Genomic DNA, 24,605 nt, shown 5'->3' with positions numbered 1-24,605 from the left:
GCCAGGTTTTCGATCTCAGAACCTTGTATGCGTACATATGCATAAATAGGGTTTGTTTAAGGTTTCGTAGAATATTCCGAAGAATCTTACCTTAAATGGATGGATTTGTCGTTCTTACCAAGTGTTGACTTAGAGTAGTCAACTCGCGGCCAGGTTTCGATCTCGGAGCCTGGTACGCATACAATATGCAAAATATGATTTGTTTAAGGTTTCGTAGAACCTGTAAATGGATGGATTCATGGTTCAAACCAATTTTCTGACTTATAGTAGTACACTCGCGGCCAGGTTTCGATCTCGGAGCCTTGTATGGATACAATATGCAGAAATATGGTTTGTTTAAGGTTCGTAGAATATTCCGAAGGAAGCTTACATGTAAATGGATAGATTCGTCGTTCTTACAAATTTTCTGAGAGTAGTCAACTCGCGGCCAGGTTTCGATCTCGGAGCCTGGTATGCATACAATATGCAGAAATATCGTTTGTTTAAGGTTTCGTAGAACCTGTAAATGGATGGATTCATCGTTCAAACCAAGCTTCTGACTTATAGTAGTCCACTCGCGGCCAGGTTTCGATCTCGGAGCCTGGTATGGATACAATATGCAGAAATATGGTTTGTTTAAGGTTTCGTAGAATATTCCGAAGGAATCTTACATGTAAATGGATAGATTCGTCGTTCTTACAAATTTTCTGAGAGTAGTCCACTCCCGGCCAGGTTTCGATCTCAGAACCTTGTATGCGTACAATATGCATAAATAGGGTTTGTTTAAGGTTTCGTAGAATATTCCGAAGAAATCTTACCTGTAAATGGATGGATTTGTCGTTCTTACCAAGTGTTTGACTTAGAGTAGTCAACTCGCGGCCAGGTTTCGATCTCGGAGCCCGGTACGCATACAATATGCAGAAATATGATTTGTTTAAGGTTTCGTAGAACCTGTAAATGGATGGATTCATGGTTCAAACCAATTTTCTGACTTATAGTAGTACACTCGCGGCCAGGTTTCGATCTCGGAGCCTTGTATGGATACAATATGCAGAAATATGGTTTGTTTAAGGGTTCGTAGAATATTCCGAAGGAAGCTTACATGTAAATGGATAGATTCGTCGTTCTTACAAATTTTCTGAGAGTAGTCAACTCGCGGCCAGGTTTCGATCTCGGAGCCTGGTATGCATACAATATGCAGAAATATCGTTGTTTAAGGTTTCGTAGAACCTGTAAATGGATGGATTCATCGTTCAAACCAAGCTTCTGACTTATAGTAGTCCACTCGCGGCCAGGTTTCGATCTCGGAGCCTGGTATGGATACAATATGCAGAAATATGGTTTGTTTAAGGTTTCGTAGAATATTCCGAAGGAATCTTACATGTAAATGGATAGATTCGTCGTTCTTACAAATTTTCTGAGAGTAGTCCACTCCCGGCCAGGTTTCGATCTCGGAGCCTGGTATGGATACAATATGCATAAATAGGGTTTGTTTAAGGTTTCGTAGAATATTCCGAAGAAATCTTACCTGTAAATGGATGGATTTGTCGTTCTTACCAAGTGTTTGACTTAGAGTAGTCAACTCGCGGCCAGGTTTCGATCTCGGAGCCTGGTACGCATACAATATGCAGAAATATGATTTGTTTAAGGTTTCGTAGAACCTGTAAATGGATGGATTCATGGTTCAAACCAATTTTCTGACTTATAGTAGTACACTCGCGGCCAGGTTTCGATCTCGGAGCCTTGTATGGATACAATATGCAGAAATATGGTTTGTTTAAGGGTTCGTAGAATATTCCGAAGGAAGCTTACATGTAAATGGATAGATTCGTCGTTCTTACAAATTTTCTGAGAGTAGTCAACTCGCGGCCAGGTTTCGATCTCGGAGCCTGGTATGCATACAATATGCAGAAATATCGTTTGTTTAAGGTTTCGTAGAACCTGTAAATGGATGGATTCATCGTTCAAACCAAGCTTCTGACTTATAGTAGTCCACTCGCGGCCAGGTTTCGATCTCGGAGCCTGGTATGGATACAATATGCAGAAATATGGTTTGTTTAAGGTTTCGTAGAATATTCCGAAGGAATCTTACATGTAAATGGATAGATTCGTCGTTCTTACAAATTTTCTGAGAGTAGTCCACTCCCGGCCAGGTTTCGATCTCAGAACCTTGTATGCGTACAATATGCATAAATAGGGTTTGTTTAAGGTTTCGTAGAATATTCCGAAGAAATCTTACCTGTAAATGGATGGATTTGTCGTTCTTACCAAGTGTTTGACTTAGAGTAGTCAACTCGCGGCCAGGTTTCGATCTCGGAGCCTGGTACGCATACAATATGCAGAAATATGATTTGTTTAAGGTTCGTAGAACCTGTAATGGATGGATTCATGGTTCAAACCAATTTTCTGACTTATAGTAGTACACTCGCGGCCAGGTTTCGATCTCGGAGCCTTGTATGGATACAATATGCAGAAATATGGTTTGTTTAAGGTTTCGTAGAATATTCCGAAGGAAGCTTACATGTAAATATGGATGGATTCGTCGTTCTTACAAAGTTCTGACTTAGAGTAGTCAACTCGCGGCCAGGTTTCGATCTCGGAGCCTGTTTGCAAACAATATGAAGAAATAGGGTTTCTTTAGGTTTCGTAGAATATTCCTAAGGAATCTTACCTGTAAATGGATGGATTCTTCGTTCTTTCTAAGTGTCTGACTTAGAGTAGTCCCCTCCCGGCCAGGTTTCGATCTCGGGCCTGGTATGCTACATATGCATAAATAGGGTTTGTTTAAGGTTTCATAGAATATCCGAAGAAAATTACCTGTAAATGGATGGATTCGTCGTTCTTACCAGGTTTCTGACTTAGAGTAGTCAACTCGTGGCCAAGTTTCGATCTCGGAGCCTGGTATGGATACAATAGCAGAAATATGGTTTGTTTTAAGGTTTCGCAGAATATTCCGAAGGAATTTTGTTTGTAAATGGATGGATTCGTCGTTCTTACCAAGTTTCTGACTAGAATAGTGTCCACTCACGACCAGGATTCGATCTCGGAGCCCTGTATGCATACAATATGAAGAATAAGGTTGTTTAAGGTTTCGTAAATATTCCGAAGGAATCTTACCTGTAAATGGATTGATTCGTCGTTCTTACTAAGTTTCTGACTTAGAGTAGTCCACTCCCGGCCAGGTTTCGAACTCAGAACCTTGTATGCGTACAATATGCATAAATAGGGTTTGTTTAAGGTTTCGTAGAATATTCCGAAGAAATCTTACCTGTAAATGGATGGATTTGTCGTTCTTACCAAGTGTTTGACTTAGAGTAGTCAACTCGCGGCCAGGTTTCGATCTCGGAGCCTGGTACGCATACAATATGCAGAAATATGATTTGTTTAAGGTTTCGTAGAACCTGTAAATGGATGGATTCATGGTTCAAACCAATTTTCTGACTTATAGTAGTACACTCGCGGCCAGGTTTCGATCTCGGAGCCTTGTATGGATACAATATGCAGAAATATGGTTTGTTTAAGGTTTCGTAGAATATTCCGAAGGAATCTTACATGTAAATGGATAGATTCGTCGTTCTTACAAAGTTTCTGAGAGTAGTCAACTCGCGGCCAGGTTTCGATCTCGGAGCCTGGTTTGCAAACAATATGAAGAAATATGGTTTCTTTAAGGTTTCGTAGAATATTCCTAAGGAATCTTACCTCTAAATGGATGGATTCTTCGTTCTTTCTAAGTGTCTGACTTAGAGTAGTCCCCTCCCGGCCAGGTTTCGATCTCGGATCCTGGTATGCATACAATATGCATAAATAGGGTTTGTTTAAGGTTTCATAGAATATTCCGAAGAAATATTACCTGTAAATGGATGGATTCGTCGTTCTTACCAGGTTTCTGACTTAGAGTAGTCAACTCGTGGCCAAGTTTCGATCTCGGAGCCTGGTATGGATACATATGCAGAAATATGGTTTGTTTTAAGGTTTCGCAGAATATCCGAAGGAATTTTGTTTGTAAATGGATGGATTCGTCGTTCTTACCAAGTTTCTGACTAGAAGTAGTCCACTCACGACCAGGATTCGATCTCGGAGCCCTGTATGCATACAATATGAAGAAATAAGGTTTGTTTAAGGTTTTTCGTAAAATATTCCGAAGGAATCTTACCTGTAAATGGATGGATTCGTCGTTCTTACTAAGTTTCTGACTTAGAGTAGTCCACTCCCGGCCAGGTTTCGAACTCAGAACCTTGTATGCGTACAATATGCTAAATAGGGTTTGTTTAAGGTTTCGTAGATATTCCGAGAAATCTTACCTGTAAATGGATGGATTTGTCGTTCTTACCAAGTGTTTGACTTGGAGTAGTCAACTCGCGGACAGGTTTCGATCTCGGAGCCTGGTATGCATACAATATGCAGAAATATGATTTGTTTAGGTTTTGTAGAACTGTAAATGGATGATTCATCGTTCAAACCAAGCTTCTGACTTATAGTAGTCCACTCGCGGCCAGGTTTCGATCTCGGAGCCTGGTATGGATACAATATGCAGAAATAGGTTTGTTTAAGGTTTCGTAGAATATTCCGAAGGAATCTTACATGAATGGATAGATTCGTCGTTCTTACAAAGTTTCTGAGAGTAGTCAACTCGCGGCCAGGTTTCGATCTCGGAGCCTGGTTTGCAAACAATATGAAGAAATAGGGTTTCTTTAAGGTTTCGTAGAATATTCCTAAGGAATCTTACCTGTAAATGGATGGATTCGTCGTTCTTTCTAAGTTTCTGACTTAGAGTAGTCCCCTCCGGCCAGGTTTCGATCTCGGAGCCTGGTATGCATACAATATGCATAAATAGGGTTTGTTTAAGGTTTCGTAGAAGAATATTCCGAAGAATATTACCTGTAAATGGATGGATTCATCGTTCTTACCAGGTTTCTGATTAGAGTAGTCAACTCGTGGCCAAGTTTCGATCTCGGAGCCTGGTATGCATACAATATGCAGAAATATGGTTTTGTTTAAGGTTTCGCAGAATATCCGAAGGAATTTTGTTTGTAAATGGATGGATTCGTCGTTCTTACCAAGTTTCTGACTAGAAGTAGTCACTCGCGGCTAGGTTTTCCATCTCGGAGCGTGGTTTGCATGCAATATGAAGAAATAAGGTTTCTTTAAGGTTTCGTAGAATATTCCGAAAGAATCTTACCTGTAAATTGAGGGATTCGTCGTTCTTACTAAGTTTCTGACGTAGAGTAGTCCACTCCCGGCGAGTGTTTCGACCTCGGATCCTAGTATCCATACAATATGCATAAATAGGGTTTGTTTATGGTTTCGTAGAATATTCCGAAGGAATCTTACCTGTAAATGGATGGATTCGTCGTTCTTACCAAGTTTTGACTTAGAGTAGTCCACTCGCGACCAGGATTCGATCTCGAGCCCTGTATGCATACAATATGAAGAAGAATAAGGTTTGTTTAAGGTTTCGTAAATATTCCAAGGAATCTTACCTGTAAATGGATGGATTCGTCGTTCTTACCAAGTTTTTGACTTAGTAGTCCACTACCGGTCAGGTTTCGATCGAACTTGTATGCGTACAATATCATAAATAGGGCTTGTTTAAGGTTTCGTAGAATATTCCGAAGAAATCTTACCTGTAAATGGATGGATTTGTCGTTCTTACAAGTGTTTGACTTAGAGTATTCAACTCGCGGACAGGTTTCGATCTCGGAGCCTGGTATGCATACAATATGCAGAAATATGATTTGTTTAAGGTTCGTAGAACCTGTAAATGGATGGATTCATTGTTCAACCAAGCTTCTGACTTATAGTAGTCCATCGCCGGCCAGGTTTCGATCTCGGAGCCTGGTATGGATACAATATGCAGAAATATGGTTTGTTTAAGGTTTCGTAGAATATTCCGAAGGAATCTTACATGTAAATGGATGGATTCGTCGTTCTTACAAAGTTTCTGACTTAGAGTAGTCAACTCGCGGCAGTTTCGATCTCGGAGCCTGGTTTGCAAACAAATGAAGAAATAGGGTTTCTTTAAGGTTTCGTAGAATATTCCTAAGGAATCTTACCTGTAAATGGATGGATTCGTCGTTATTTTCAAGTTCTGACTTAGAGTAGTCCCCTCCCGTCCATGTTTCGATCTCGGAGCCTGGTATGCATACAATATGCAAAATAGGGTTTGTTTAAGGTTTCGTAGAATATTCCGAAGAAATATTACCTGTAAATGGATGGATTCGTCGTTCTTACCAGGTTTTCTGACTTAGAGTAGAGTAGTCAACTCGGTGAGCAAGTTTCGATCTCGGAGCCTGGTGCATACAATATGCAGAAATATCGTTGTTTAAGGTTTCGTAGAACCTGTAAATGGATGGATTCATCGTTAAACCAAGCTTCTGACTTATAGTAGTCATCGCGCCCAGTTTCGATCTCGGAGCCTGGTATGGATACAATATGCAGAAATATGGTTTGTTTAAGGTTTCGTAGAATATTCCGAAGGAATCTTACATGTAAATGGATAGATTCGTCGTTCTTACAAATTTTCTGAGAGTAGTCAACTCGCGGCCAGGTTCGATCTCGGAGCCTGGTTTGCAAACAATATGAAGAAATAGGGTTTTTTATGGTTCGTTAGAATTTCCTAAGGAATTACCTGTAAATGGATGATTCGTCGTTCTTTCTAAGTTTCTGACTTAGAGTAGTCCCCTCCCGGCCAGTTTCGATCTCGGAGCCTGGTATGATACAATATGCATAAATAGGGTTTGTTTTAAGGTTCGTAGAATATTCCGAATAAATATTACCTTAAATGGATGGATTCATCGTTCTTACCAGGTTTCTGACTTAGAGTAGTCACTCGTGGCCAGTTTCGATTCGGAGCCTGTATGCATACAATATGCAGAAATATGTTTGTTTAAGGTTTCGCAGAATATTCCGAAGAATTTGTTTGTAATGGATGGATTCGTCGTTCTTACCAAGTTTCTGACTAGAAGTAGTCAACTCGCGGCTAGGTTTTCCATCTCGGAGCGTGGTTTGCCATGCAATATGAAGAAATAAGGTTTCTTTAAGGTTTCGTAGAATATTCCGAAAGAATCTTACCTGTAAATTGAGGGATTCGTCGTTCTTACTAAGTTTCTGACGTAGAGTAGTCCACTCCCGGCGAGGTTTCGATCTCGGATCTAGTATCCATACAATATGCATAAATAGGGTTTGTTTATGGTTTCGTAGAATATTCCGAAGGAATCTTACCTGTAAATGGATGGATTCGTCGTTCTTACCAAGTTTCTGACTTAGAGTAGTCCACTCGCTACCAGGATCGATCTCGGAGCCCTGTATGCATACAATATGAAGAAAATAAGGTTTGTTTAAGGTTTCGTAAAATATTCCGAAGGAATCTTACCTGAAATGGATGGATTCGTCGTTCTTACCAAGTTTTGACTTAGAGTAGTCCACTACCGGTCAGGTTTCGATCTCAGAACCTTGTATGCGTACAATATGAATAAATAGGGCTTGTTTAAGGTTTGTTAGAATATTCCGAAGAAATCTTACCTGTAAATGGATGGTTTGTCGTTCTTTACCAGTGTTGACTTAGAGTATTCCAAACTCGCGGACAGGTTTCGATCTCGGAGCCTGGTATGCATACAATATGCAGAAATATGATTTGTTTAAGTTTCGTAGAACCTGTAATGGTGGAGATTCATTTTCAAACCAAGCTTCTGACTTATAGTAGTCCACTCGCGGCAGGTTTCGATCTCGGAGCCTGGTATGGATACATATGCAGAAAGTATGGTTTGTTTAAGGTTTCGTAGAATATTCCGAAGGAATCTTACATGTAAATGGATGGATTCGTCGTCTTACAAAGTTTCTGACTTCGAGTAGTCAACTCGCGGCCAGGTTTCGATCTCGAGCCTGGTTTTGCAAACAATATGAAGAAATTAGGGTTTCTTTAAGGTTTCGTAGAATATTTAAGGAATTACCTGTAAATGGATGGATTCGTCGTTATTCTAAGTTTCTGACTTAGAGTAGTCCCCCTCCCGTCCATGTTTCGATCTCGGAGCCTGGTATGCATACAATATGCATAAATAGGGTTTGTTTAAGGTTTCGTAGAATATTCCGAAGAAAATTTACCTGTAAATGGATGGATTCGTCGTTCTTACCAGGTTTCTGACTTAGAGTAGTCAACTCGTGAGCAAGTTTCGATCTCGGAGCCTGGTATGCATACAATATGCAGAAATATCGTTTGTTTAGGTTTCGTAGAACCTGTAAATGGATGGATTCATCGTTCAAACCAAGCTTCTGACTTATAGTAGTCCACTCGCGGCCAGGTTTCGATCTCGGAGCCTGGTATGGATACAATATGCAGAAATATGGTTTGTTTAAGGTTTCGTAGAATATTCGAAGGAATCTTACATGTAAATGGATAGATTCTTCGTTCTTACAAAATTTTCTGAGAGTAGTCAACTCGCGGCCAGGTTTCGATCTCGGAGCCTGGTTTGCAAACAATATGAAGAAATAGGGTTTCTTTAAGGTTTCGTAGAATATTCCTAAGGAATCTTACCTGTAAATGGATAGATTCGTCGTTCTTTCTAAGTTTCTGACTTAGAGTAGTCCCCTCCCGGCCAGGTTTCGATCTCGGAGCCTGGTATGCATACAATATGCATAAATAGGGTTTGTTTAAGGTTTCGTAGAATATTCCGAAGAAATATTACCTGTAAATGGATGGATTCATCGTTCTTACCAGGTTTCTGACTTAGAGTAGTCAACTCGTGGCCAAGTTTCGATCTCGGAGCCTGGTATGCATACAATATGCAGAAATATGGTTTGTTTAAGGTTTCGCAGAATATTCCGAAGGAATTTTGTTTGTAAATGGATGGATTCGTCGTTCTTACCAAGTTTCTGACTAGAAGTAGTCAACTCGCGGCTAGGTTTCCATCTCGGAGCGTGGTTTGCATGCAATATGAAGAAATAAGGTTTCTTTAAGGTTTCGTAGAATATTCCGAAAGAATCTTACCTGTAAATTGAGGGATTCGTCGTTCTTACTAAGTTTCTGACTTAGAGTAGTCCACTCCCGGCGAGGTTTCGATCTCGGATCCTAGTATCCATACAATATGCATAAATAGGGTTTGTTTATGGTTTCGTAGAATATTCCGAAGGAATCTTACCTGTAAATGGATGGATTCGTCGTTCTTACCAAGTTTCTGACTTAGAGTAGTCCACTCGCGACCAGGATTCGATCTCGGAGCCCTGTATGCATACAATATGAAGAAATAAGGTTTGTTTAAGGTTTCGTAAAATATTCCGAAGGAATCTTACCTGTAAATGGATGGATTCGTCGTTCTTACCAAGTTTTTGACTTAGAGTAGTCCACTCCCGGTCAAGTTTCGATCTCAGAACCTTGTATGCGTACAATATGCATAAATAGGGCTAGTTTAAGGTTTCGTAGAATATTCCGAAGAAATCTTACCTGTAAATGGATGGATTTGTCTTTCTTACCAAGTGTTTGACTTAGAGTATTCAACTCGCGGACAGGTTTCGATCTCGGAGCATGGTATGCATACAATATGCAGAAATATGATTTGTTTAAGGTTTCGTAGAACCTGTAAATGGATGGATTCATTGTTCAAACCAAGCTTCTAACTTATAGTAGTCCACTCGCGGCCAGGTTTCGATCTCGGAGCCTGGTATGGATACAATATGCAGAAATATGGTTTGTTTAAGGTTTCGTAGAATATTCCGAAGGAATCTTACATGTAAATGGATGGATTCGTCGTTCTTACAAAGTTTCTGACTTAGAGTAGTCAACTCGCGGCCAGGTTTCGATCTCGGATCCTGGTTTGCAAACAATATGAAGAAATAGGGTTTCTTTAAGGTTTCGTAGAATATTCCTAAGGAATCTTACCTGTAAATGGATGGATTCGTCGTTCTTTCTAAGTTTCTGACTTAGAGTAGTCCACTCCCGTCCAGGTTTCGATCTCGGAGCCTGGTATGCATACAATATGCATAAATAGGGTTTGTTTAAGGTTTCATAGAATATTCCGAAGAAATATTACCTGTAAATGGATGGATTCGTCGTTCTTACCAGGTTTCTGACTTAGAGTAGTCAACTCGTGGCCAAGTTTCGATCTCGGAGCCTGGTATGCATACAATATGCAGAAATATGGTTTGTTTAAGGTTTCGCAGAATATTCCGAAGGAATTTTGTTTGTAAATGGATGGATTCGTCGTTCTTACCAAGTTTCTGACTAGAAGTTGTCAACTCGCGACTAGGTTTCCATCTCGGAGCGTGGTTTGCATGCAATATGAAGAAATAGGGTTTCTTTAAGGTTTCGTAGAATATTCCGAAAGAATCTTACCTGTAAATTGAGGGATTCGTCGTTCTTACTAAGTTTCTGACTTAGAGTAGTCCACTCCCGGCGAGGTTTCGATCTCGGATCCTAGTATGCATACAATATGCATAAATAGGGTTTGTTTAAGGTTTCGTAGATATTCCGAAGAAATCTTACCTGTAAATTGATGGATTCGTCGTTCTTACCAAGTTTCTGACTTAGAGCAGTCAACTCGCGGCCAAGTTTCGATTTCGGAGCCTGGTATGCATACAATATGCAGAAATAGGGTTTTTTTAAGGTTTTGTAGAATATTCCGAAGGAATATTACCTGTAATTGCATGGATTCGTCGTTATTACCAAGTTTCTGGCTTATAGTAGTACACTCGCGGCGAGGTTTCGATCTCGGAGCCTGGTATGCATACAGTATGTAGAAATATGGGTTGTTTAAGGTTCCGTAGAATATTTCGAAATAATCTTACATGTAAATGGATGGATTCGTCGTTCTTATCAAATTTTTGACTTAGAGTAGTCAACTCGCGGCCAGGTTTCGATCTCGGAGCCTGGTATGCATACAATATGCAGAAATATGGTTTGCTTAAGGTTTCGTAGAATATTCCGAAGGAATCTTACATGTAAATGGATGGATTCGTCGTTCTTACCAATTTTCTGACTCAGAGTAGTCAACTCGCGGCCAGGTTTCAATCTCGGAGCCTGGTTTGCATATAATATGAAGAAATATGGTTTCTTTAAGGTTTTGTAGAATATTCCGAAGGAATCTTACCTGTAAATGGATGGATTCGTCGTTCTTACCAGGTTTCTGACTTAGAGTAGTCCATTCGCGGCCAGGTTTCGATCTCGGAGCCTGGTATGCATACAATATGCACAAATAGGGTTTGTTTAAGGTTTCATAGAATATTCCGAATGAATCTTATTTGCAAATGGATGAATTCGTCGTTCTTACCAAGTTTCTGACTCAGAGTAGTCAACTCGCGGCCAGGTTTCGATCTCGGAGCCTGGTTTGCATACAATATGAAGAAATAGGGTTTCTTTAAGGTTTCGTCGAATATTCCGAAAGAATCTTACCTGTAAATGGATGGATTCGTCGTTCTTACCAAGTTTCTGACTTAGAGTAGTCAACTCGCGTCCAGGTTTCGATTTCGGAGCCTAATATGCATACAATATGCAGAAATAGGGTTTGTCTAAGGTTTTGTTTAAGGTTTCATAGAATATTCCGAAGGAATATTTCCTGTAAATGGATGGATTCGTCGTTCTTACCAAGTTTCTGGCTTATAGTAATCAACTCGCGGCCAGGTTTCAATCTCGGATCCTGGTTTGCATACAATATGAAGAAATAGGGTTTATTTAAGGTTTCGTAGAATATTCCGAAGAAATCTTACCTGTAAATGGATGGATTCGTCATTCTTACTAAGTTTCTGACTTAGAGTAGTCAACTCGCGACCAGGTTTCGATCTCAGAGCCTGGTTTGCATACAATATGCAAAAATAGGGTTCGTTTAAGGTGTCGTGGAATATTCTGAAGGTTTCACAGTTTAGGGATTCATAGTTTGTTTGTCGTTATACCGAATTTGAAGTTTGAATCGCACCGAGCTTCATATTTATCGATTTCGATGATGTATCATTCTAAGTTTGAAGTCAGAACCCTCCTGAAGCTTCATGATTCATAGTTTGTTTGTCGTCATACAAAATTTGAAGTTCGAATCAACACTGAGCTTCATATTTATCGATTTCGATGATATATCATGCTAGGTTTGAAGTGTGAACTGAAGTTATTTCATGACCTTTATAACTAGTCAAAATTATTTCATGACTTATGTTACTAGTTGAAATTCAAACCGGAAGCAAAAAGAGAAAGCACAAAAACACAAGGAGAAAACACAAAGAAAACTAAAAGAAAACACAAAGAGCTTCATATTTATCGATTTCAATGGTGTATCTTGCTAACGCGATTCTTGCAGTGTGAACTGCATCTAGTTCGTGACATATATGACTAGTCGAAATTACTTCATGACCTATGTGACTAGTCAAAATTTAACCCGGGAGAACATAGAGAAAGCACAAAAAAAAACACAAAGAAAACACATTTTCCTTGATCCGTATGACAGTCTTAAGTCAAATCTCTACCGTCCAAAAATATCCTTAATCCGTATGACCATTTTAAATCAAATCTCGACCGTTCAAAGATAGGTATATAAAAGATCAAAATAAAGTTCTCATAATTTCTCGACATCCTCTCTTATCCTCGTTTCTAACCTCTCAAAACTTCCTTCTCCCTTAGGAAAAAAAACTCTAATACAAGAAATCGACTCCACCTTCATCCATTACTTTTGATGCGTTTATGAGTAGACCTGATCCTATTTTCGTCATTGTTTGTGGTTAGCGTTGAAGTAGATTGGAAATTTGTGAATTGATTAGATTTTTTCGATTTCGAAGTTTCGGGGTAAACTGTATTCTCGGTAACAATCAACAGCAGCAACTTCTCCGTCTCTGATTAAGAAAACCCGTACCTATTAGCTCACTATCTCAAACCCTAACCCAAGTTTCCTAAGCTTCAATTGCTTCAAATCTTCATAACATAACTCAATTCTTCCATATCTAAAATTCGAACTCAAACGCAAAACCCTAGACTGTTGACAACTCAGATTTCTGTGTTTGAGCTAAGAGATGGAATTTAGGGTTTAATTACTGAGAATCGATAGATGATTAAGAAGAATTAGGTGATGGGTTTCTGTGGCTATTCTTCAAGGGTGATAAGACTAAGAACTGGTGCTGTTTTGATGGGGTTGAACTCGATTTCAAAGACAAAGAGCAGGGATTTGACGGGGGTTTGAAGCAAGAGATGTGGAGAAATTGGGTTAATTTGGTGAACGGCTGCAACAATAGAGAAGGGGAATTGGTTTCTGGTCGAGAAACAAAGAAGCTGTTGCCGTCAATTTTGGTTAGTTTAATTTCTAAATGTTGGTCGTGAATTCTAGACTGCAGTGATGGTTGTTGGTATTTGGAGAGAGTTAAGACATGGAATTGAAGATTGAAATCAATACAAAAGAAGTCATATTTGGGTATTTTATAATCTCATCCAAGATTTTTTTGATGTTCCTGAGAGAAGGAAGATTTTTTTTTTGATGAGTTTGCTCTTTTGGGTTTTTGTTAAATTTGTACTGTGAAATTCTTAGACTCGATTTGTAGCTGATTGATATCAATATCAGTGAAGTTAGTGATGCTGTGTGTTGGGTGGTTGCGGATTTGAGTCCGCTGTGAAACTCAGTTGAGATGAATCTTGGGTTTGATTGGAAAAAGATGGCAGCAAAATCTTGGATATATGATGTACGTGTTTGAATGGGTGATGGTTACACAGAAATGGTCGATTAAATGGTGATGTTGCCATTGATGCATAGTATTCTGTCAACAATAGCAAATGAATACTGGGTCTTGATTTAATGGTGATGGAAGCGAAATTAAATGAAGGGTTCGCTGTTGACTTGAGTTTAAGAAGTTCAGTGAAGTGAAGATGGTGATGGCAACGGCATCAACAAAGACAATAAGTTGTTCATTCTTTTCCCTCTATTTCGACCAGGAACATCAATGCATGAATGTGTTTTTGCTGAGATTGTTTAGAAATGTGATCTCGTTGGCTGATGTAACTGAAGTCAGTGGTGGTTATTTTCTCGAATCTGTAATGGGATCATTCGAATTGGTTGCAAGGGTATTGAAATGAGCTATGCAGTTCAGTGGTTGTATCCAGATCTGGTGGAGATGATTGATGGTAAGAAGTGCAAGGAGATATAAATCGCGAGAACCCAAGAAGCAACAGTAGATGGGACTTTTGCAATGGCCTGGGTGCTGGAGAGTTGAACTGAAGCTTAGTTGAGGTGCCAGTTGTTGAATTTCAGTTGGTGCTGCAGTGAATTATATTTAAGTTTGTTTCTTGAAATTCCTTTCATCTTCTAACTTAAAGTTGATCCGTTGTTTGTTTTGTTGAGCAGGGTGTTCTTGTTATCAAGGTATATATATCATGTTAGATTAGGATCCCAAAGGAAAAAATGGTCCAATGACTTCATTACCTGATGTTGTTACAATCCACCAACCTAAGAATGAAGAAGACTCATTAGCAGGCCTTCAATGGTGGCTCCTACCGAAATCGAAATGCCAGGTCAAATGGTAGGTATAATAGCTTGAATTGGATGGGTTTCTAAATTGGAGTCATTTTTGAGTTCTGTAATTTCTCAGAGGAGGATTTTGAATGATATCACTTATCAAGTTTATATGGGTTTCTTTTTGTGATGATTGCAGGCTAGGCTTGTAAGTTGAGCTTGAGCTGGTGATTCACTTGATATGAAATTGGAACTGTATGAATGAATGTATTGCAGTGGTATGCATAGATGAAGTTGTAGAGCAATTGCAGATGCCGGTTGTTACAATGGATGCGACAATGTGTTTGAGGTAAAGCTGAAATTGGTACCGACATTGAGCAATGAAGCTGAGACATTTGCTTTATTTCCGTTATTTGCTCTCATTCTGTGATAGACTTCCTCTGTAGGTTCCTTGCTAAGATGTTACTGCCAAAAGGTTCAAAGATGTACTTGTCCGACAACCTATTGCAATTACAGTGAGTAGTTTGATTTTTTAAATTCAAGGTTTTAAAATGCGTTTGTTTGACAAGAATTCTTTCAAATGAATCTGTTTTTTATTGGTTGTTCCATTTATGTTTATCAGTTGTCCCATCTCTGTTTCTAATGTTGGTTCATTTGATAAACTTTGTGGTGCCTCTAGTCACTCATTTTTTTTTTTGTTTATGGTGATTCAGGTATGAAGTCTAGATAACTTCTACAGAGGAGGTAATCATAATGATCTCTTCTTTGTTTTTGTTTTGTTCAACTAAGGAACTAGTATGATTTATGATATGATTCCATCCATGATTATTGAATTTTGTTAATTTTTTGATTTAGGGTTTTTCTGCCACTTAAAATTTGTGTATCTGTGTTATCTGATTTTGGTGTTGACTAGTTTTTGTTGATTTTGTTTACAGGTAAAAGACCCATTAATGTGGGGATTTAAGGGTTTCCCTACTAGGGATGCCAGATTGCAAGGTGGGTTTTTGCTGCTGAAGATATTTGCTTCAGAAATTCGATATTGTCATACTTATTCAGACTCGGTATGGACGCTTCATTCATCTTGCTATTGGTTATTTGTACTTTGTGGGATTTAGTCTAAATTTAATTTACGGGTTCTTGTGCATTGTGTTTGCAGTTGATTTACTGCCTTGGTTTTGAAATGTTAAAGCTATATTTTTGCAGATAACCCCAGGAGTATTTTACATTGTACTGCCAAAAGCTGGACCCAATTGCACCTATAAATCTTACATGCTTCAGGTATGTTTATACTATTGGCTCTAAATTAGTTCCTTCTTAGTAAGTTTGGCTTTTGTGGGCTATGCTCATTGTTTCAGTGTGTTTTCTTTTTCTGTGCAACATCAGTGCTCGAATTGATTGGCAACTCAGATATAGCAAAGCTCGAGGATATTGGGAGGAGTGTGCTTGTATGATAGTGCATGTCTGATTGTATAATAGATATATGATATTTTTAGTCATTTTCAAAGGATCTATCATTTTCTTTTCTTTCGTTGCGCAACACACTTTCATACAAGGTGATTTGAAGTTAGCTAGGTAATGCAATTGGAGTGGCAGGTCTTGAATGAATGTAAATGTGTTTACACCGGCAGGTTAATGTGAAATTAAGAATGTGAAATACTTTCGGCAATTCGGTTTCCGCTATAATTTTTTTTTCCAAATAGTTTTATGCATACAACTTCTAATAAGAGTTTTGTTCCATATTTCAACTACGCAGAATGTCTTTACGACATAACTAGGTGTTGTCCAACATAGTTCTACAACTCTAATAAGTTTCTTGCAAATCTTATTCATAATAGTAATAAGGGCTGTTACATATTTCTACAATACACATCCTAGGTTGTCTAAGATAGTCCTTTAACTTATACAAGTGTTATGTTACATATTTGAACGATACACATCCTAGGTTGTCTAAGATAGACCTTCAACTTATACAAGTGTTGTGTTACATATTTTTACGATACGCATCCTTTGTTGTGTAAAATAGTCCTACAACACAAGCAAGAGTTGTGTTAGGCTTTCAAAAAAAAAAATCGAAAGAGAATCACAACTTTGGAAAAATATTGCCGAACCATGAATTACATCACCTTTTACAACTCTTAGTCAATTATTGTAGAAAAGCTTGGACTTTCTACAATACCCCCCATCCACAATGCATAAAATAGAGTTGTCGTAGGGGTACTACAACGCTAATACAGTGTTGTCAATGATGATTTTTCCCGTAGTGATAATATCTTCTAGACCTGGTCATTTATAGATGGATAATCATCATTGTTATCGCTAGAAACCAGATCGTACACTGAGTGCTCATTATCAAATCTAGAATCCATATTCGACTGATTTAGGCCTATTCCTATGCACATGTCAGGCATCTGATTTTTCCACATTAGCGCTCACAATGAGTATGCCAAAATGGCAAACATATCCTCCTAAGTACTAGAAATACCACTTAGGCGTACATGACGGAGTCTTTAACGAGCGATAGAGTGTCTATCCCTATATGGTCACAACATCGCTCGTTGGTCATTTCAGCGCCAGCGATAGTCACGTTGTCGCTCGCTTAGTTGATCATCGTTCATCGTCTCCTCTTCCCACAGATACAATTTCCCCTATCTATAAATACCCAATTTCAAACTCATTTCAACTCACACCGAAATTTCTAAATCTCTCTAGAATTTCTCAATCTCCAATTATTTTCATCACAATCTTCAAAGAGCATGGCTGATAATATGAACATGGCAGAGTTCATAGAAAATCAACATGTTGCCGAATATCAAAGAGTTGTTAATCGAGCCAATGTGCAGAGTCGAATTAAGAGGATATTAGCAAAATTTACTACTGAGGAAGAATTATGTTTGTTTAACTGAGACTATATACGAAGATGCATTCCATCCCCAAACATTCTGGGAAAGGGTATTCGGAAAATTTCATGAACAAATTGTGAGGGAAAAATAGCCAATCTCCACGTCAACATCTCAGGAGGCGGTCTCATGATAATATAGTAAGAAATATGCACCGAATCATGCTTCAAAAGGTGATTGCATATAAACCGATACAATACTGTTACAATAGCTGCATGACGGACGCGTGTAAAGAGTAGTTAAATCACTCAAACAATCAAGTTTATTGAAGGATCGGAAGAGGTGTTACATAGTTGTGGACAAAAGTACATCGTGTCAGAAGCTCGGATGAAGGACGATGAAATAATACGATCTGTAGAAGGAAAAATATGATATCCTCCAAGGAGGAGCAACACGATGAATAGGAAAAGCGAGATAACTCGGAGGGAGAATTGAACGATATACCTCAAAGGAGAATATTAGAGAACTCGTCCGAGTATTGATAAGATGTACGAAGTCGTCACCAGTTCACCGATATCAGGTCACACCATCACGAGTCCACTTTGTTTATAAATACCAGTCCATATAGAAGGAAATGGACATGTAATATTATATGGTCTTCCTACAGAGAAGGAAAGAGTTAGAAGTTTAGGTGATATTTTTAATTCATTCCTGGATAAGATCTTTACTAATAAAGAGATGGTTTATTTCCCGTGGATGTAGGTCTACAAGGCCGAACCAGGTTACATACTTGTGTTCATATTTTATTTCATGTTCTTTACATCTTGTTTCGCTTTTAATCTTGAATATTAGTAGCTTTATAGTCGTTAGATTTACTTGGGTGTAGTCATCAGAAACGATGCAACTACACAAACAATGAACCCCAACAATTGTGAAGTTCCAGGATTTTCTCATCGCTTCACTGTAATTAATAAGGAAATTAGAACATATCTTGTTATAATTTAGCAAGAAGGTCCGAACATGAGGGATGGTGAAATAATGATGGAACTTGAATATCGTCACATCAACGGAAAAGACTCCTAATTTGGAAGTTGTTTCGAGATTTTAAGAATGTTGCCCTAATATAATCGAACATTTATGTTCTAATTTCTTAATTGTCAACTTAAGTCTAAGTTTAAACTAAAATGTATTAAGAATTAAGTTTAAGTTTAAGTTTAATGATATGTTCCAACTTAATTATTAAGTTTCAATCTTTGTCTTACTTTAGTTTAAACTAAAATCTAATTCTAATTAAAATATAAGATTGAATTAAGAATAAAATTAAGCTTAATTTTCAACAATACGAGTCAAATTTTCATATTCATTACACTTCGAATTAATCATTAATAGTCATTTTACAAGACATAAAACTATAAAAAAATAATCAGAAATACATACTTTAAAATAAAAAATTGGGTACAATGTTCTTCATCTTGTTTATATACATCATTCACAAAACTCTCAATCAATGCGCTCATGAACGGAGTTTCCGTTGTTTATCTTCTTCTATGTCTTTAAATTTTTTTTTCCTTGATTTTCCTTTCCTTGAACTTTTCTTTCCCTTTTCTTAGTTTTGGTTTTTTCTTGGTTAATATCCGAAACTTGAAGACTTCTATTCTTTTTACCTATTTCTTTATAATTATAACATATCTTCTTAACGACACCTTCAAGCACTACTTAGGAAAAATCAAGTTATGTTGCTGAATCAAGTTGGGTTTGAAATTCTGTCATTTGGGAAAAATTGAAAAAAAAATTTAGAAATTAGATTGAGAAAGAGAGAAATGGAGAAAAATTTTGTGTAAAATTTTGGTGTAATTTATTAGTTTGAAAATTACCTATTTATAGGCGACAAAGAACTAGTTGTTGTGCTAGACTTTATATCGAGCGATATTCATGGTAGCGTTGAGGATAAAGACTTTATCGCTGGCGATATTATCTATTTTGTTCGCTAGAAACTCTATCCCTCAGTGGTTTTCCAATAGTGGAGAAACTCGTTTTACATGCCATGCCTGGTATGTCAAACAAGTTTTTTTAACCTAGTGAATAGGAATACGCCTTAGAGACTACAAATTTCCATCGTGTATCTCGCACCTTACGGTTGGTGTTGATCAAGATGATTTGAATCAAGCATATGCTGTGACATGCATAATTCTTTTTTACTCCATTGGAAGCTGAGTTCCAGTTTGAACGACGCCCGTTTCTCAATGATTGTTTTTTTTTTAACGATATTTTGTGGTAGATATTAAATCATTGTTCAAAATCATTTGAATCTGAATATCCTAATCCATCCACATATATGTTGTGGTAGAAAATTAATTGATTGCTAAAAAAACATTCGACTCTAAAGACCCTAGTCACCATTGGATTTTATTTTTATTCAAATAGCATATGTTATGCTAGAAGGAAAACAATTAATTACACAAGTTTGATTCACAAAAATAAATAGTATATATAGTGAGGAAATCTCGGGTATAATCCCGAGCGAGAGAAAGATGGAACCAATTGTTCGTAGGTCGGTCAAGGTTTAGATTAGGAAATATAGTTTGTTAAGGAAACCAAGTACTTGTGTCCTAAGTATAACAACTTAAGAGGTTTGTCTCTTAGAGCTAAGTTAGGAAACTCTATACTTGTAGAAAAGTAATCCTTGTTAAGGAATGTGTCCAGTCCTATTGATGTGTATAAATAGCCATAGAGAGAAATAGATAAAATACACCACAACTAAGTAAGAGTTCTCTTCTTCTCGTCTAAGGATTTGTATATTCCAACCTATACGATGATAAATAAAATTGCTTATTCCTTCCCGAGGATTCAACCTCGTTAAATACTTGTTCTTCTTGTGTGTGTGATTGCGTTCTTGGTGATACTGAGATACCTTCGTAGTAGTGCAAACCTAACGCTTCCGCAGGCTTTGGCATAACAATTGGTATCATAGCGATCTAATTGTCCCAATAATTTGTATCAGATCAAAGAGACTTTCTTGGATACGGGTACTCAGATTGAATTTGAAGTGAAGGTATTTTTCTGAAGATTTCTTGAGGTAATACTAATCTCAAAGGTTTTGTTGTTTTATCTATATTTGGTTGTTTGAGAATAATGGTTGACGGGGATAAACCAGTTGATCCGAAATATCCTTTAGGAGAACATTCGGAGTCCACAAGTAAAGATAAAGAAACAAAAAAAGAAATACTTCATTCACATAGATCAAAACTCAAGGTAGAAAAGTTTATAGGAACCAATAACTTTGGTTTATGTAGAAAGGACGTAATGGATTCTATTGTTCATCTTGACCTAGAAGAATCTCTAGAAGATCATCCAGTTAAGATGTATGATAAGTAGTGGAACAAGATGAATAGATTATGTCTTGCTTCGATACGAGGGTGTTTCGCAACTGCAATAAGAGTTAATTATCAGCACGAGACTTCAACTAAGAATCTCTTGGAAAAGCTAGAGAAAGAATACCTCGTGAAGAACGTGGCCAATATGATACATCTTAAAAGAATTTGTATCGCTATAACATGAAGAAAGGTTCAACCCTAACCGAGCCCCTAAATTCATATAATAAACTTCTTGCTGAGCTGGTTAACTACGATGAGAAGATAAACGACGAGGAACAAGCTTTGTGTCTGATAAACTCTCTTCCTGAAAAGTATGAACCCTTGATTAAAGCATTAATGCACGACAAGGATAATATGACATACGCTGAGGTCACTACAACGTTTCATAGTGAGGAGTTTAGGAAGATGGATCGTGAAGACCTTGCAAGTGAAGCTAATAATGACTTGCTTCTTGTAAGAGGTCGTTGAACAGACAAGAAAAAGAAGAATGGTGGTTATGGTAAAGGTAGAGGACGTTCTAAGAGTAGAACACGACTACATAAAGATGAGTCTACTTGGTGCCATGACTTTGGTCATTGGGCTAAGGATTGTACCAAGCGTATGGCAATAGAAGGAGATAATAGGAATACCGAGGTAAACATTGCTAAAGGTAATGAAAAATCAGATGATACTTCTGATTTCTCACTAACTGTGACACTATTAGCTTGTGCTATTACAGATGGTACATGGGTATGAGATACTGGAGCAACGTATCATATATGTCCATATCGGAACTGGTTCTCAAGTTTTGAAGAGCTTGAAGGAGAAGTACGTACGGGAAACAATTATACGTGCAGGGTGATTAGGATTGGTAGTGTTCGTATCAAGATGCATGATGGTATGGTTAGAGAGATAAAGGAGGTAAGATTTGTACCTTCCATAAAGAAGAATCTGATTTCGCTCGGAACTTCGCAAGCTAAGGGCTACAAGTTAGCCGCTAAAAATGGTGTTCTAAAGGTAATTTCTGGATCTATGGTAATCAAGAAGGGAACACGTCATCATAACTTGTATTACTTTAATGGGAATACAAAAACATGGGATGTGTCTATTTCTGAACACATCTAGCGTGCAGCTACCGAGAAGACAAAGCTATATCACATGAGACTTGCACATCCAGGTGAAAAGTCGTTGCATAGGTTGATTCAACAAGACTTGTTGAAAGGTGTTATTTCCTGCAAGTTAGAATTTTATTAACATTGTGTTAAGGGAAAGAAAACAAGAACAAGCTTTGGCACCGCTATCCACAATACTAGTGAAGTTCTTGACTATGTTCACTCGGATGTTTTGGGTCCTTCCAAGAATGCATCATTGGGAGGAAAACATTGACTTGTGTCGTTCATTGATGACTATTCCAGGCGTATGGGTGTACATCATGAGTCAATAGGATGAATTCCTAGAAGTATTTGTGTGTCGGAAAAAGGCAACTGAGTCTCAAACTGGCAGAAAGATCAAAGTACTACGTTTGGACAATAGTGGAGAGTACAAGAGTGATCCGTTCTTCCAAGTATGTTAGGATGAGGGGATAAAAAGACACTTCACAGTTAAGAAGACACCGCAACAAAATGGGGTAGCTGAACACATGAATCGTACTTTGTTGGAGAAGGTACGATGTATGTTATCTAATGTCGGATTAGGTAAAGCGTTTTGGGATGAGGCAGTTACATATGCGTGCTTCCTCATTAATAGGTTGCCATCAGCTGCATTAGAAGGTAAAACTCCTATGGATAAGTGGTTTCGTAAACCATCTTATGATTTTGATTGTCCTGCGTGGTGTCATGTTAATGAAAACAAGCTTGATAGCCGTGCCCTGAAAGGAATCTTTGTGGGTATGAAGAATGGAGTAAAAGGGTTCAAGATTTGGAATCCAGTTGAGAAGAAGATAGTCATGAGTAGAGATGTCACATTTGATGAGATGTCAATGGTAAAGTCTTGGGGTTCTCGGAAGGTGGAGAACAGAAGCACCAATACTAATGAGCCTTTGCAGCAGGTAGATATTGATGCAACTCCACCACTTCCAGTTAAGTATGTATTTATTCAGAATACTTCTGAAGACATTGGGTCTATAATAGAGGTAACTACTGAAGTTCCAAATGATAGTGACGCTGTTAAGGAAGAGGAACAAGAGATAATAGATGATACATAAGATACGGTCACGGAGACAATAGCAACCATCAAACCAAGAAGATCAACCAGGAAGCCTGGTTGGATGAATGATTACATTGCTTATGCATTACCAGTTGTTGAAGATGGTACGACTACTTTCTGTTTAGAAGTTGTACGTAGTGTAGAGTGTAAAAAATGGGAAGGTGTAATGCAGAACGAGATGGAGTCTCTTTACAAGAATGGCACAGGGATTCTTATGAATCTTCCGAACGGTAAGAAGGCCATAGGGTGCAATTGGGTATATGCTATTAAAGAAGGATCTTCGGTGAATCAAGTACGCTACAAGGCAAGGTTAGTTGCAAAAGGTTATGCCCAAAGAGAAGGGATTGACTATAATGAGGTGTTCTCTCTGGTGGTAAAACACTCATCAATCCGTATTTTGTTAGTCTTGGTAGCACAATATGATTTAGACCTAGTTCAGTTAGATGTTAATACGACGTTGTTACATGGTGATCTAGAAGAGGAGATCTATATGTCTCAACCGAGTGGGTTTAAAGTTGTTGGAAAAGAAGATTGTGTATGTAAACTGAAGAGATCGTTGTACGGGCTGAAGAAGTCTCCAATACAATGATGATAAGCCAAACATACACAAGAAGTCACTATGACCATTGTGTATACTTTAAGAAGCTACGTGATGGGTATTTCTTATATTTTCTCTTGTATGTTGATGATATGCTGATTGCATCAAATAACAAGAAAGAGATCGATAATTTGAAGCACAAATTGTCATATGAGTTTGAGATGAAAGATCTAGAAGAAGCTAAGAAGATTCTTTGTATGGAGATTCAACGTAACAGATAGAAGGGTAAGGTTTGTTTGTCTCAAAAGGCATATTTGAAGAAAGTGTTACAAAATTTTGGTGTCTACGATGGAACTAAATCTGTAAGTACTCCCCTTGGTGCTCATTTTAAGTTGAATGCACGTATGTCTCCAACTACTGAAGAAGAGAGAAAGTATATGGGCCATTTCCCATATGTTGAGGTTGTTGGTAGCTTGATGTATACGATGGTATGTACAAGGCCGAACATTTCACATGTTGTTAGTATGGTTAGCCGTTATATTAATTTTCCTAGTAAGGGACATCGACAAACTGTGAAATGGATTTTGAGGTATCTTTATGGTACAATTGATGTTGTCTTGGAGTTTGTGAAGGACAATAAATTGTGTATTGGGTATGTGGATTCTGACTATGCTTGTGATTTGGACAAAAGACGTTCAACTACATGGTATGTATTTACCGTATCAGGGGCACCGATAAGTTGGAGATCAATCTTGCAGTTTACTGTGGAACTTTCAACTACGGAGGAAAAATATATGGCAGTTACTGAGGCATTTAAGGAGGCTATATAGTTGCAAGGTTTGCTAGATGACTTAGGAGTTGTGCAACACCAACTGCTTGTGCATTGTGATAGTCTAAGTGCAATTTATTTGGCTAAGAATACAGGGTATCATGCTAGAACCAAACATATAGACGTACGGTTTCACTTTGTGAGAGAAATTCTTGAAGAAGAAGACATTCTACTTGTGAAGATCGATACCAAAGACAATCCAGCTTATATGTTGACTAAAGTAGTTACTGAGATCAAGTTTCGACATTTTTTGAAATTGATCTACATCCTTCCGGTTTGGTGAAAGGCCCTTTTGGGGTAAAGGTTCTTAAGAACCTGGTGGAGGTCTTCTAGCAAGGCCATTGAGAGAAATACGGTCTGGTTTGATTCCTATTGAGGATATGTAGGCAGCCGGTGATGGTTCAATCGACGTTGGAAGATGGAGGTGATTTTGTCTATTAATCGTCTCATGCATGAATG

This window comes from Papaver somniferum, chromosome 3, assembly GCF_003573695.1.
Source record: "Papaver somniferum cultivar HN1 chromosome 3, ASM357369v1, whole genome shotgun sequence".
NCBI lineage: Eukaryota > Viridiplantae > Streptophyta > Magnoliopsida > Ranunculales > Papaveraceae > Papaver > Papaver somniferum.
Note: the sequence above shows the minus strand (reverse complement) of the source record.